General features: G+C 34.6%; 1 protein-coding gene across 4 annotated transcripts in view; it reads left to right on the top strand.

The window, feature by feature from the left end:
* The first annotated feature begins 5,028 nt into the window (after positions 1 to 5,028).
* LOC106132087 (protein alan shepard) overlaps positions 5,029 to 15,643 on the top strand; it is a 91,197-nt gene continuing 80,582 nt past the window's right edge. For 2 of the 4 annotated variants that reach the window (XM_060947573.1, XM_060947576.1), the window contains exon 1: positions 5,032 to 5,324. The gene's annotated coding sequence lies outside the window, so the exon portion shown is untranslated. Of the gene's footprint in view, positions 5,325 to 15,643 lie in introns of all 4 variants that reach the window. The other 2 variants (XM_060947575.1, XM_060947574.1) reach the window with 2 other exon arrangements.

Consider the following 15,643-nt stretch of genomic DNA (forward strand, 5'->3'; position numbering starts at 1 on the left):
CGTGTTTACGAAAACATATCGTTAAATACCAATTAAGTAGGCATGAATATAGTATCAGTGTAAATAAGATGCTTTATTTATCGTTTCAGTGGGTGGATAATATGCTAAAGGAATAAAAACATTTTTGTTTGATGAATTTGAATTGAAATGAAGAAATTTTTAATGATATTGGTAATTACATTGCCAGCTAAGTATAACCTTATATTCTGTGACAAAGGAAAGATTTGCAATACAGTTTTGTTAGTCCTATTGTCCCTTTTTGACATCCACAAGAAAAGAAAACATGGTTTCTTTTTTACTTTTTCAGAAATTAAATCTGAATCGTTAAATCCCTTTTATTAGTATTGTACCTATCCTGCGATGGTACGGTCTTATAACAAGCTAAATTTCTACGAGTTTGTAATAAGATTTGAGAAATGGACGGTATGTCAACGACATGCTACCCGGCTTTAGGGCAAGATAAATGAGTCGACGTAATGCAACGGATCATAAACTTTAATAAAAAAAACTTGGTAAAATAATGAAGGAATGAACGAAACAAATCGACGTCCGCGTACTGATGGAGGCAACCTCTTTCTGTTGGAATTAAGAGGATGATTTTGTGGAAAAATGGGGCGTCCCTCGTTTGAAGGATATTGCAGAAATATCTGAGAAAATCAATCATTGATTTACAATTTTGTTGGGAAAGAATATGATGTTTAAATCGTACTAGTAATGTAATATATTACTTATATAATAAAAGTTGTTACAGTTAAGTATAACTTGAAAAGGTAAAACAAAATTAGACGTCAATTATTGTTTTTTAAACAAAAAAGACAATAGATAACCAGTATACTACTGCCATAAATATAACCCTGTCGAACAAAAATGTTCATGCAAGAGTGAATACAAAGGCATTATTTAACCCTTAGCTTATTCGTTTTAGGCTTGCAAAGCAGCCATTCTTCTGAGGATTAAAATGAGTTACTTTGTCGCTGAACCTACATGCGCCGCCAAAGGCCTTCTCAATCCTGTGTTGGCTTGCCTTCCACTGGGAATTTCATGCAGTATTATGCATCACTTAATCCTGTTTCGAGGAAAAATATCCTTGTTTAAAGCAAATATTGAAGATCAACGTTAGCTTTGATATTTTATGTTTATTTACATACATACATACAGTCACGTCTATATCCCTTGTGGCGTAGACAGAGGCAACAGTCTTGAAAAGACTGATAGGCCACGTTCAGCTATTTGGCTTAGTGATAGAATTGAGATTCAAATAGAGACAGGTATATAGCCCATCGCTTTAAAAAAAAATCCCGCGTTTGTAAGTCTATCCCATAGTCGCCTTTTACGACATCCATGGGAAAGAGATGGAGTGGTCTTATTCTTTTTTGTATTGGTGCCGGGAACCACACGGCACATTTGTTTATATCATGTTATAGTTTTAGCCAGATACTGCCTAGTAAATTGTTTTTGCCAGACTAAAATGCCCTTGACTTTCAACCGCAGTAAAATGTCATGACTGAACCCTATTTTTAAAAAAACAAATGCTTTCCATTTTTTTTTAAACTAAGAAATCGATCTTTAGAAATAAAACCTGTCAGCCGTCACAAAGTAAGTGTGTTAGGGGATTTTCGACTTATCGTAAATAAACTTTCCTAATAATTATCTAATTTCAATACGACATAAAATTAACTAAGCCTACCTATCGTTGTGATAGCGTATCTATATCTACGGTATGCATTTTTTAGAAAAACAAATATAAAAAGTCACAAAATAATGTCATAATTGATGGAATTTCCTCAGTTTAATTTCATTATAGTCGTGATTTCCACACGATGCTGTTATGGATGTAAAGATTAATTTTACGATATTTTTTAATGATTAAAATTACCGCAGATTGTTAGTACCTACCTACTTTATCACGATTCTCAAAACATATTGAAACTGACAATTTGTTACTGTCGCTCATATAACTTTGTACGTGATTGATTTACGGATGTTTCGGTGTGAAACTAATAAGCCTTATGTACTTAAATAAAACTGATTTCTCGTGGTCAAAGTAATATTAAGCACACATTTTATAGGAAAACTATTTCTCGGGGGGTTATCTTACCTATTACTTCACGAATATTCCGACGTTTTTCAGGTAAGGTTTGCACATTTCGTTCTATTTAAAAAAAAGTACAAATATTTAAAATGGAAATTTTTCGTACAAATTTTTACTTAGTTACACTTCGCACATTGATCATAGAGAAAAATATAGTCGACGTTTCACCTCAAATCGGGATCATATCCCGAGGGAGATACTCGTGTCGCGACTATTCAACGAGTTATTTGCAACCTTAAATCAAACTGCGCTTGACGGCAAAGTTTCTTATTCTATTACTACTTAGGGACTCTTCCCGACTGACAAAATATACTTCCTCGGTACTAGCGAAAACCGAGACAGGTTGCGAAAAACTTTGATTCTAAAATGATTTCACTGTATTAATTAGATAACTATCAAGGCAGGTGTCAGGCAGGCTAAGGGAAAAAACGGCATATAAAGTGTCTGTTCATGCTGTCTTCAGTAGACCTCGACCTCGGTGTCCTAAACCAAAAAGGAAACATGAGAGGGAAAACATAAAAAATTACATGTTAAAAAAATCTTGTTATTAAAATTAAACTTATTTCATAAAAAAAATTAAATTTCAAGAAAATACGGGGCAATTAACTGTAAGTTTAAATGCAATGATGTCGACAAAGATCAGAACTCGGTTAATAATCTATAAATTCTTGAAGTATGACTGTCATGGGGATTTAAGGTTCTATTTTATCGCCTGTTCTTTGAAATTTGACGCATGTTTAGAATACAGCGACTTTTAGAAGTTGCAAATTTCAAATAAATTAAAGCCATTCTTCCCTTCAAGTATCTGGTCTACTTTACCATCGTGTCCAGATCAAATATTTGGAAGATATTCTTCTCCTGATGATGTTGGAGGTCTCATTGTTCTGGAGGATGTTTGATATTCATCGTTATTTTGTAGTATTTTTTTCTATGAAATCCTTTTTGTACACAAAGAGTTTACAAATAAACAAAATGCATTAATTATTTATCGCACCACAAATACATAATTACTCATCTTCTTTGCCCCAAAAGCACTTTCACTTTGGCGGATAGTCCAAGACATTTTCAGTATATTTTAAGTGGAATTAAATTACAATTAAATAATAATTATTGCTACAAAGAAAAAACATAACCACAAAGGAACATTCAACGGCGGTTGCATTCAACTTTGTTACTAAGCTACTCTATGAAGATAGCCTTCTATCCAATTTATTTTTATTCCTACGGTATTGCAAAAGGATAAAAAGCGAAATAAAGCAACTTGTATGGCGGGTCGGTTGCAAGATGCAGAAATCTGTGCTGTGGGTGAACCGGTCTAGACGAGATGAACTTTAAGGAACCGACAAAAAGAAAAATAAAATTGAGCCGTATCGCGACACTGACCCGCGAAGAGGTTTAATATCCAATTTACTTGGACTTGCTTTTGCTAAATAACTGCCTATTATTGTCATAATTGCAGCCTATTTATTTGTTAACATATGAGGAAAAATATGCCTTAGTTAGATTTATGATAGATTTTTTTTTTTTGTTTTTGCAGAAACTCAAACGATGCGGAGTCACAATGACCTTAATTGATAGTTTACCAGAAAAACACACCTTTTCGATTCTACTTAGACACTGAATAATTTTGGATTTTTTATCATTTTATATATTTTTTATTTAGTTACTTACAAATCCGAGTCTAATTGACAACCAAGAAAAGCAACTGGGGGTCGAGCATATTAATATATAATAAGTATAAATATAATAATAGTCTCAGTGTGTGAATGGTTATTACCATTTTATGTAATATTTTTAAAAGCAAGTCCTCTAAAGTTTACATATTATGAAATTATTGCCTTTTTAACATTTTAATTCGTGCATATTAAGTAAGACCTTACTTAATGCTCCAATCGTTTTAATTTGTAACTTACATTTGCATCCGGAAGTTGGGCTTAAAATAAACTTCAGTTTATTACAAACTTCAACGATCTGGGTTGATACTTAGTATAACCATATGTAACCATATGTTGTAAAAACAAAACTTATTACATCTGCCTTCTTTCAAACACAATTTGTATAAGTAATATAAGTTTTTAATATTCCTAAGAAAAAGTTATTACCGGTGCAAACTAACCAATGTACTTATGTAACATAACATGATATGTCACTATTTGGTGATTTTAAATTTACCATTAGAACTGTTGCAATTTTATTCAAATCCCCCTTATATTGATAAAACTCGTAGCACACTCTGAACGAGTACATTTGTTTACGGAGCGCTCTACGACTTCTGAAAATTCGCATTTTATATTTCTGTAAGTGCTCTTATAGTACAACTTATTATTATTACATGCGATAAAATCTCTATCTATAAAAATGTGAAATGGGACCCACTAGGAAGTTTTAGGGATGTGTGGTAGAGTTAATTTACTAGTAAGAGATTTTTCTTTAAGCACAATGAACTCCGTCAGAGTCCATTGTAAACCCCACGAGAAAACTTCTAATTTACCTCGAGTGGACACAATTGGAAGAAAACACAAGAGGGCGTCGCGCCGCGCCGGATTAGATTAGCGCGGATAAGATTAGTGGCGGCGGCGCTTGCCGCGGCCGGCTGCTGCTGCGGGGTCAGCGGCAACCCCGGCGCACCGCCACCGTCATGGCTTGCCTTTTAAGATCATTACACCTTTAACCCTTATTAAAGATTCTGTAATGGGCACGTAAAAAATGCGCCGAGCGTCCCGCGAGTCCGTCAGCGTTCAGCTTAGACATTACAGGAACGTACTTAAGCTCTTCATGAATATTTATCGGTCGGAGGTGCTGCGGACCGGGGTTTCGCGGGCCGGACTCGGGCGGGGCTGCACCCTAATGCAATGATTCATATTATTCAGTTTGCGGCCGAGTTGAACGTCTTCCATTATTGTCATTCATCGGAGGAAGTGGGCGGCGAGGGGCGGCGCGGGTGCCGGCGGTGCCCCCCGCGCGGTCTCAGTCGTTCGCCGACACTCTCGCCGCTAGTACGCGAGAGCCGCGATGCATGTCGCCTACGCTTGACGCATTCAGTCCCGGTCCATGTGTGTGTACCCTTCGTGATCTGAGATCGAATCTCGTTCGAGCCGCGTGCAGTGTATCTGCTGCAAGTGCGCGTCACCAGGAAAGGACCCTGCGGCCGAGCTGCTAGCGAGCCCCGACCAGCTCTCCACCGGAGCCGACAGCTCAGCTGACCGGCGCGCCTACTGCCTGCGACCGCACGGTGAGTGCGATCGATCACTGCATGCACGCGCTCGACATCACTCCTAAAAGTCTATTTCGAGTCGCTCGCGAATTTGCTCCCGATGGATCGTAGTGCTGCTACGTAGCACCCGACGGTGCCAAAGGTTGACGATTTCGCGGAGGTATCGCGTCGACTTTTCTTGCGTCGTCGCGACAGCATGGAGCGTGTTGATAAACAGTGTCGATTTACTGCGAAGATGGGTTACGGAGTCGCAGTTTGCACGTCCGTGGAAATATGTTGTTATGATTTGTAATGCCGCATTCGAGTATGAATGTTAATCGGTTCGGGTAATGAAAACATACTTACTTCGATGTATATGTCATGTGTTAAAATAGAGGTATAAGTAGTGCAAAAGTGAGTGCAGCGGAGCCGCCAGCTGACTTCCGTCGAGCCGCACTCTTGCGCAAAATGCACGTCTGGCCCGCCCGCGCCGCCGTCGCCACCCGCCGCCTCTACGGCGTTAATGCGTTATTTTATTGCAAACTATATAAATCCTGATGTTTCCGACTCTAACTTTAAATGGCTGCTTTATATTCTTTATTGGGTATTGTTGCCCATATGATATTTTCTTTTATTTTTATCGTAGGTTATTATCGTAGGTATGTTAACAGTATATTCAAGTAATACCTTACTCATTATGATCGTGAAATAATGAATTAAATATAAAATACATCTAAATGCCTATTAGTCAAAGGATTTGAAGATATCATATTACGAGTAGGTACTGAAATTATTTTTTTATAAGACCTATAACTCCATTATACTATATTAAGTTCCAAACTAATTTAAAAAAAGCAGCTCAATTTCCTATTTTTGAAGTATAATTTGCTAAGCTGTAGTCAGACACAGGGACATGTGAATTTTTTTATTGAGGCATACCTAGACGTCGACTAGGTAAAAAAACTCATGACAATAGTTTATTTATGCAAAACAAAAAGAAACATTTTCACGCAGTATGAGGCAACGAAACTCGTTATCTCATATCAATCTAGGTACTCTGGTGAAGGTCGCGCGATAACATGGAGACCATCGGTTGCCAAGCATTGAAAATGTTCAGACATTCTAGTGAAAGTTTTTGCACTAACAGTATTGGGTAGGTTTTATTAAAAAAATGTACTAAGGTTTTATCAAACTGTGGAAGTCTGGAAAGATCTATTCCACATTTTTACTCAATAAGATTTAAAAAAATCAAATTTAAAGAAAAAAAATATCTTAGAAGACTTAATCGTCTATTGTTAAAATTTTCACAAAAAGCTAATAAATATTATTAGCTGTTTGCAAAATGTTTAACACTTGTAAGATAAACATCGGACGCGGATACCGAACAACAAAAGTCTTATCTTGCACGTAAAAGATTTTTTGATAAATGGAACACGCCATTATTCAATTCTCCAAACTTATCTGATAGGTACAGACTGCATTGATCATCGCCCCCGTGAAAATATCTGGCAAAACGTAAAGTAAAAGTATCTAATCATCATTAAAAATCTAACTGCCGTATCTTATTTATTTTATAAAACTTTATTGCACAAAAAAAAATTACAAAGGGCGGACTTAAAGCCGTTTTGCATTCTCTACCAGTCTTATTCCATAAATTCCAGTCTATTTTTGTACATAATACCTACTCGTATAGTCCAAATCGGTAGAGACGATTTTGAATTTATTCCTTACAAAAATAATAGCTTTTGTTTCCTAATATCTTGACTTTTGTGTCTACTTTAAATTACTAATTATTAAAACTAATAGTCAATTCAAACCTTGACAAAGATGTTTGGATACAAAATACATAGCTGATATGAGCAATCAGGACACAAAGTTCATTACTTAAATGAATTATTTGTCCATTTAGGTATCAACATTAATGTTTATGCACGTTTAGGAAAACAAAATAAATATCCGATACTCCATTTATACCATTCACGTAGATAATTTAACCAATAATTTTTCTTAGAACAATCAAATTATAATAATGAAACATCAACTGACATTAACGCACATTAAACAAAAGTTAAATATTTGTGTTATGATAGCCCCTGTCGCTCACGATTTTAATGTATTTATAAATGTTTCGAAAACAACTTTTCCTGTGGCGAAGCGATAATGAAGGCATGGTAATTTATGTAATACCAGATAGCATACCACGCATTTACAAAATATAGAGACGCGAGGAGAGAAAACACTGTTCTACGTGCAGAATGAGTCAATATTTCAATATTGAGATGTCAACTTAAAATTTAAAAAGCATTCAAATCATGGAAGATTTAATCCAAAACAGTCCTCTTGAGTTAAGTGAATAAGTATTTTCATCTTTATTTCTCCTTCCCTAGTTACTTTTCTGTCTCTAGTACAGCTGAGTGCAAAGCACTAGCATGTTTTATATGACTAATACAATGTATATAGTTTTTAGTACAAGTAGGTACTCAAAGGCCTTCTTTCGCGAGCTTAGGATTGAAGTGAGCATACTTTGTGTGCTCATTATTTTGTGTGTGTCCAGATAATGCCCATCACGTCCCTTTGTAAAGATAACTAGTATATAAACTAGCCAAATCGCTCACTAATGGGTCGGCCCATTGTCGAGGTTATTCAACACGTAGGAATGCGCTGGTCGCATTAAAAGCAAATAGACTGCCGTATCTTCGGTACAAAAGAGTATTGACATAGGGAGATAAGCATAAGCATATCAGCACTGTAGGTATCTGCGACGGGTTTACACTCATTGTTCCGTTATCACGTGCGGTTACTGCATTATGTGTCCGATAAGCAAATAAATGCTGTTATGCGGTCGTCAGTACGCGTCCAAAGACGCTATTTTTCAAGTTCAATAAAAATGTTTTTAACCCCTGACGAATAAACGTCAGGGTTATAGTGCACCGTATTATTTCTGTCTTTCTGTCTGTTTTTATAACTCTGTAGCTTTCGAACGGATGAATCGTTATTGATAATTTTTTTGTTAAAAAAAAAATTGTGGGGAGTATTCTAAGCTATAATAGATGCAATATGTAGGATTACATATTTTGTCATGACTCCCCCAATATACATAGATTTCAAATAATAGGCTTTAGTATAACAATACTTATTACACTACAACCAAATGCATAGGATTTTTTGTAATTTATATTTTATATGCCTGACGTGTTGCAGAGGTTGTGCACTTGGCCTTATACGCCACATTGTAATTCAGAAGTTACTGCAGTCCTCCCGTAACATTGTTGGCTGATCGTGTTCATGTTAAGTTGCAAACTTTACTGCTCATTATGCGCCATTCAGGTTTTCATGTATTGGCATGTTTTAAACATTTTATTTCGGTAAATTAAACAATAAAGATTTATAGCATTTTTATGCACTATTGTTAAAGCATTTTTGAATTTTTCAGATTATTAAGAACGTCAATTTGGTAGTCTGTATATAATACTTTAATTTTCCATTGTTTTCAGCATTGATTATTTGACTGCGCTGTAACTTCTAATAGCATAACTTAAATTATACCTTAAACTATTTATTTCATCACTTATAATTCTACCGCACAAATGTACATATATCTAAATTAACAGTACCTCACTACCATCAATTAGTCATTTACCGGATCGTGGCTTTTGAGTGACTCTACCTACCCCATAAGGGATAACAAACTTGACGTATGTGGCAGTTATGATTCTTATTAAATTGCAATAATCTAAACGAGTTAACTTTGGTTTGCTCAGCGTACGCGTTCGTTCACGTTAGCTATATTTAGTGTGAGCGTTGCAACGAGGAATGCAGTTCGCCGAGCGCCTGACCTACCGCAACCCAGCCACAGTTTCCAACACGCATCAAACCTGGTCCAGATTCAAGTAATTTACCTTAAGCGTAGGCGTTGAGAAAAGAACTTTCAAAAAGGTTAAGCCCCAGTAAGGTTATTGGCAAACTTTGTTTAAGGAAGTCTTAGAGGTATCTCTTCGGTTAAGATACAGTGCCGACGAAGAACCTAGATAAGACATGTTGAAATTCGTGTATAGTTAAGTTGCTTCTGTACTTTGCGGTAAAAACTTTTAAAATTAAGGATGGTATGAAGGAACTCCATTTTTATCTAAATTTGGGAGCTCTACCACTAGCAAACTATAAGTGCAGGAGAGAAATCACAATAAATTACTAAAGCTGGTCGTAACATGTAACTTGAGTTAAAATTCTTGTTTTTATTTAACCTGGCATAATAACTATGGAACGCGCAAATCTATCTGCGCAAGTTACTGAAGTACCTAAAGTTTCTTAAATCTTACATAATTTTATTTAATTTTATTGCTTTCACACTCGTACATTGAATGTAACAAAACATTCAAGTTAGATGAGATGCAATCGTCTTTAGTTTCACCAATATGAATCAACGGATATTGTTTTTTTTTTAATTGTACTTAATTTGGAGCAATGTTCTTAAATAAGTTAAGTTTAAAACCTTTGATTTATTCATATAATACATACCGGAAACAATTTTTATAATTTTGCACTGCAGACTCCACCGACTTTGCACGCTCAGGACACGAGGATGCACGCTCCGGCACGTACCAAGTACCACATCGTTTCCGTCTCAAACCTTCAACGCACTTCAAGAATTTTTATCGACATCGATACCAATGATGCCCTTACTTGGAAAGGCTGTGACAGATTAGCCTTGATTGGGTCTATTACAGATATATGAGATGAGATTTGTTCTCAGCGTTGTTCTCTAAAAATGCAGTGTACAGAAGAATGCATCGAAGTGTTTTTTTAAATAATCTCTTTTATATCATTTCTCATTTTCTTAAAACATTATGTGCTAAGGAATAGAAGTACAAACAGAATAAGTACACTACGGGAATCTTAAAATTCTGGGACTTGTTTTATTTTGATCATGAAGACTTGTATTTCAATATTTTCTAATTACAAACAATAGTTCCAATACAAATACAACTAACCAGGAAGTTTTCTTAAGTACCAAAAGCATAATTGATGCACGAAATAATATAGCCAACTCTGGCTCATCAAATTTCAGGGTGGAAAATCAAACAATAGTCCATTAAAACCCTAACCCTAACATATAGAATAACAGTAAAAATGTTATTCTATATGTGCGGAAAGCATTGAGCCGAAAGATACCGCCTACGCAGTTCGCCCCCCTTTACGTACTATTCCGAGAGCCTGATAAGAAATAATGTCCGCCGGTCCTAAAAATTAAATATCGGTAAATTCTGGAATAAGCAATATATTTGTCGCTGTTATGGTAAAACGAATAAAAAAATCGCATTCAAGGTGACCATAACGCATGACGCAGCTTGCCTGAATTATGTAAGATCAATGAAGGAGTCTCATCTAGAATATTAATATGACGATGTGCCTTGTATTGTACCGTTTTCGCTTCATCTTGTATTCTGGCAAAATATTACCATAATGGATTGCTTTATGTGTTAGGCTATACGATAAACTATATGATAGAGAACAGTACAGCAGAAGTGCTGAGTGTTACGTAGTTTGTCTCTAGTGAGAACGGGATGCGTTGGCAGGGCCGGCTCTACCAGAGTAGAGAGAAGGGGCCACTCCAAGTAGTAAAGATCACCTCTCAGTGATTTAGGAAATTTTGTGTAAAAGGAAATGATCATTTGCCATCAACATTGAATGGCAAATTAATACTTAACAACTTTTTATCTGGTTTCATTGACAATAATAAAATAATTCTCTCTCTGTCTCAAACTTAGTACGCCGACTTAACCGGTCATGTATAATAGCCTCCGCCTGTTTTTATCAATTGCAAGCAAGTACAAGCATTAAAATGATATTTGCGAGTAAACATTTGCCATGTGAAATTGCCTCATCTCTTCTTCTTAGTTCTATTGCTGTAATTTGTATAAAAAAAGCCAGACAACTAAGAGATTAAGTATATTCATCTAGTGCAAGCTTGCCTGCTGGTCTGGTAACTTATACCAGTTTTTCTTCACTTCCCAGATTGTAAAAGTCAATCAAGGGAACCGTTTTTAAATATGTTATTCTTCTTAAATGCGATGGGCTAACAATCCGTTACTATTAAATCTGTACTTTTTTTTTGTCGTTACGTAATCCCACTTTTAACGTAGGATCGGTACAGTATATTAGTTTTTTTATTCAGTTCCAGTTATCCTAATTGTGATTTATCTAAATTTGGTCTTCGAGGATTTTATGTATTGTGGTTATCAAGCCGTACAGGATAAATACGTAACATACGTAGCCAGGGGGCACCATAATTATATTTCGCTCTATCCTAAAACTTGCCTTGAGCCGGCACCGTGCGTCGGCCGCGACGGCGCCGGCCGGGTCAGACATCGCCATTTCAACCGCAGATTGATCGCGCTCGTCGCCTTACATAGCGTCTTATTTCCTCACAATGAAGAAAAAGAGTTATATATTTATTTTCTGTTACGTATCTAGTCGTACATTTAATTTATTTTATTTACTTGCGACATTTTCTTTGCATGCAATATACATATAACTTAATTGCTCCCAAATATCGTAACAGCACCTTTAGATTTTGATTTGTTGATGCAAATATTGTAACATTGTTTAACAGTAATTACTGCTAAATCGTTAAGTTATATAAAGAACTTACAAGACCGAGTAATCTTCGTTGAATTTGTGCAAAACTAGTATTATTTTGTAGTTGGCAAAAGCTAGTATTGTTTCTAAATTGATTGATATCTCTATTCGTTCTTTAGAAATAGATCATAAGAGCAGCGTTCCAACTGTTTTTCTTTTTGATATACTGAACTCTGCGAGATACTAAACCAAATAGTGCACAATTATTACCGTCGTCTTCTGGGTTTATATAAAAAAGCTTCATATGTCTAGTTATAAACACTAAATAATTAACACTATTATAGGTATATAGTTTCAGACTACTCATAACCCTGGCCTGCATTTCACAAGTAAGGCGAAGAATGCTGAAGTGCGTCATTCGCCGATTTCAGTATAATTAGATACATCACTCTTTGAATATTGTTCATACGAATCGTTCTTTTGTAACTAAAACATAATTTAAAACGGACAGTGTATTGATTACTTATTGAAAAAAAAAGATGAGCATATTATTTTAACATAAAATTAAGGTGCTGTTTCCTGTACAATAGTTCACTTTTGGGTTAACAAAAATGGTCGTTTAAAATAATATCAATGAAAAATAGATGAAGCAATATACATATATAACATTGTGAGAGCAAAACTATGAGGTTCGACGTCACAATTGAACAGCCAACTTTTATTAACTGATATCGCTGATATTCGTTGCAATCGTTGATAAGGGGAGAGGTACTCTGTGGGTTTTCATAATTGAGAGTATTATTTTAACTTAAAATCACAAGTGCTTAAACTGACGCAATTGTTCAATTATATTTTTTTACCAATTAAAAGTAGCTCTGTGTTGCGGTATTCTTTAGCTTAAACCCAAAAATGGCTACAAAAGAATTGCTTATTTAAAATTTGACAAATTTCTCCAGCGTTAATTCTATATTGGAAGGATTTAAGCATTTTAAATCCGACCATTTCAATCCACTTCAGCGGTCGTGGAACACGAAATATGGGGACCTGTTTCGTTAAAATAGTTTCTATTTTATTACTGTCGTAATATTATCATATTTTGGATTTGCCATTAGAAGTGTATACAAAAAAGGTTTAAAAATATTAAGAATTAGGCAGAGAAAATATCTAACTACACCTTCCCGTTCCACTTGCTAATTAAAGACTTCTGAAATTAAGTATCAGCGCACTTCGTGTACTCAATCTGATAACAATCATTTCGCGATACCTGTATTATCAACAATATAAAAAATTATCTGAATCTGATGGACGGCGTGTCTAAGTCTCCTAATAATATTATTAATACTGTGGTAAGTTCAAATGAAAACGTGCATTTTCCTGGTACTGTAACAGCGTAAACAGTAATTCCCGAATCGTTACCCGGAACAAACACGTAACATTTATAGCCACAGCACGTACGCACATATCCATATTCACTTCATTATCGTCTCTGAATAAATTGGATTCATTCGTTGATACACTTGTTCTACACTTTTGCATGGAGGTGAGCTATTTACATAATAATTAGATAACAAGTAAATTGAAAAAAATCTGACATATCTAATCTAATGCCAAATGGTCTTGTAGATTAGGTTTAGGTTTAGAATAACTTTATTCTCATAAGATTTACATAAAATAAATCACTTACTGAGAAAACAATATTTATATAAAGTATGGGCATGCATTTTATACAAAATAAATATAAATATAAAAAAACCAATAGCCTCGACACAGAGGGTATAGAATAATAAATATGAAAAAAAATAGTAGGGTAGATCTACGGAGCTACGGAGTGACGTCGTCTTCGTCATCGACTGCAAGCGATCGCGCCCGGCAACACAAGGATTACTTTATTCTAGATGTGTCAGCAATGAATTTAGTTTGTTTTTTTTTTTTTTTTTTTGTAATTTTATATTTGTTTGTTTTCCGCAAGGTGATGTAAGTTTGTTAATTATAAAAATCGTGTATATATGTTTTTAGTTTTCTTTTAAAAATAGCTATTGATTTTACTCCTTTCATCTCTTTTGGTAGGTTATTATACATTTTCGCTCCTTCATATTGTATGTTAAATCTTCCATAGTTTGTTCTTGGAGTGCGTAGTATTAAATGGTTTGCGCTGCGTAGTTTGATTTTTTGTATTTCACTTTTTCTACGGAAAGATATTAGTGTGTGGACATGGTTATTTATAATTTTATATATTAACAGGCATGTGTAGTATAAGTATGTTTGCCTTATTGTCATTATTTTTGTATTTTTGTATATATTAACAGTAGGTGTTTTGAAGTCATAATTAAAAAGACATTTTATAAGTTTATTTTGAGCTACTTGTATTGTTTTTAAATTAGTTTTGTTTGCTGTACCCCAGATCTCAATCAAATAGTCTATATGCGGTTTTACTAGGGAGTTATAAATTAGATGTTTTATTTTATGTGGAAGGCAATTTGTTACTCCACGCAAAGTACCGGTTAATGAGGTTAGTTTAGCTTTGATTAGTAGATAGGGATATTAAGTTCAATACTCATTTTTAAAGTTACTAGCAAGCGTAGTACATACTTTTTTTTTTACTTTTTTATTGACACTTTAGTAATTTCATATGTAAAGGACTTACCTAGTAAACATATGACAATCTCGAGCGTGGTGAAAACTTCATCTTATATTCAATAACCAAAATAAAAAAAATACTCTTGCCATATCTTATAGATCCATTTTTACATTAAACAAAATAGGATTAATAAGAGAATTAGCTAGAATGGTAGCAAAATATTATTACAATTGCTGCTCAAATGTATGTAATTGAATACCCCAAATAAGTAGTCCCTTAATTTCAACCACCTAATACAACTAACCATATACAATATTATATTTGTTAACAATGTATACCTCAAGTTCATCTTCTGTGGGGGTACCTTTAACATTCACATAATGTACGTATATATTGTAACCCGTTTTGTAAACATAAACCTGCATTTAAACTCTGTAATTGAAGTCGTATTCGTATCCTAGTTTCTGGTAGCCAACCTAACTTAATTGGGACGCAAAATACAGATTCATGTAGCTCTAAGGAATCACAAAATATCCAATGTTCAGATGGATATCATTATCTTTCGGCTTTTTGAAAACTAGCCACACTTTTAAGAATGTTCATTTCATGAATTTGACCAACTCATTTCAACTGAATCCATTACCTTTCAATTATAACTACAATTACGGTTGCGACCATTTATCACAATTCGATTTTCATGTGCAAGTTTTGCATATAATAATGTTATTTTACAATCTGTCAAAATACTATCATCTCTATGCATAGGTATAATGTACTGGTATCATACTTAATGATATAGATCAGACTTTTAGACCTGCTCCTTGATCTTCAAACAAGTTACATCCAAGCAGATACTGCATGAAATCTAAGTATAACATGTTTCTTACATATTGTGTCGCATTTCTGTGACATCCTCTAATTTGCATTAGAATTGCTAAAGCAATTTAAAGCTGGGAGGTTCATGGAAAGAAGACCCACCCACTACAAATTGCATCAAGATGTTGGATGGAAGTCTTACTCTGATGTCATTAAAATTAGGTTTCAGTGATACTAATATACCTAATAGGTAATAATAATACCTATCCTATGAAACATTTTAATATAATTCAAGCCAAAGTGTATGACCAAATTAATAATAAATAAAATAACCTATTTATATGAATACTCTTTTTCTTTTAAGTTCTTGAATCATTTAACTCACTGC

The sequence above is a fragment of the Amyelois transitella genome, chromosome 13 (genome assembly GCF_032362555.1).
Source record: "Amyelois transitella isolate CPQ chromosome 13, ilAmyTran1.1, whole genome shotgun sequence".
In the NCBI taxonomy this organism is placed as follows: Eukaryota; Metazoa; Arthropoda; class Insecta; order Lepidoptera; family Pyralidae; genus Amyelois; species Amyelois transitella.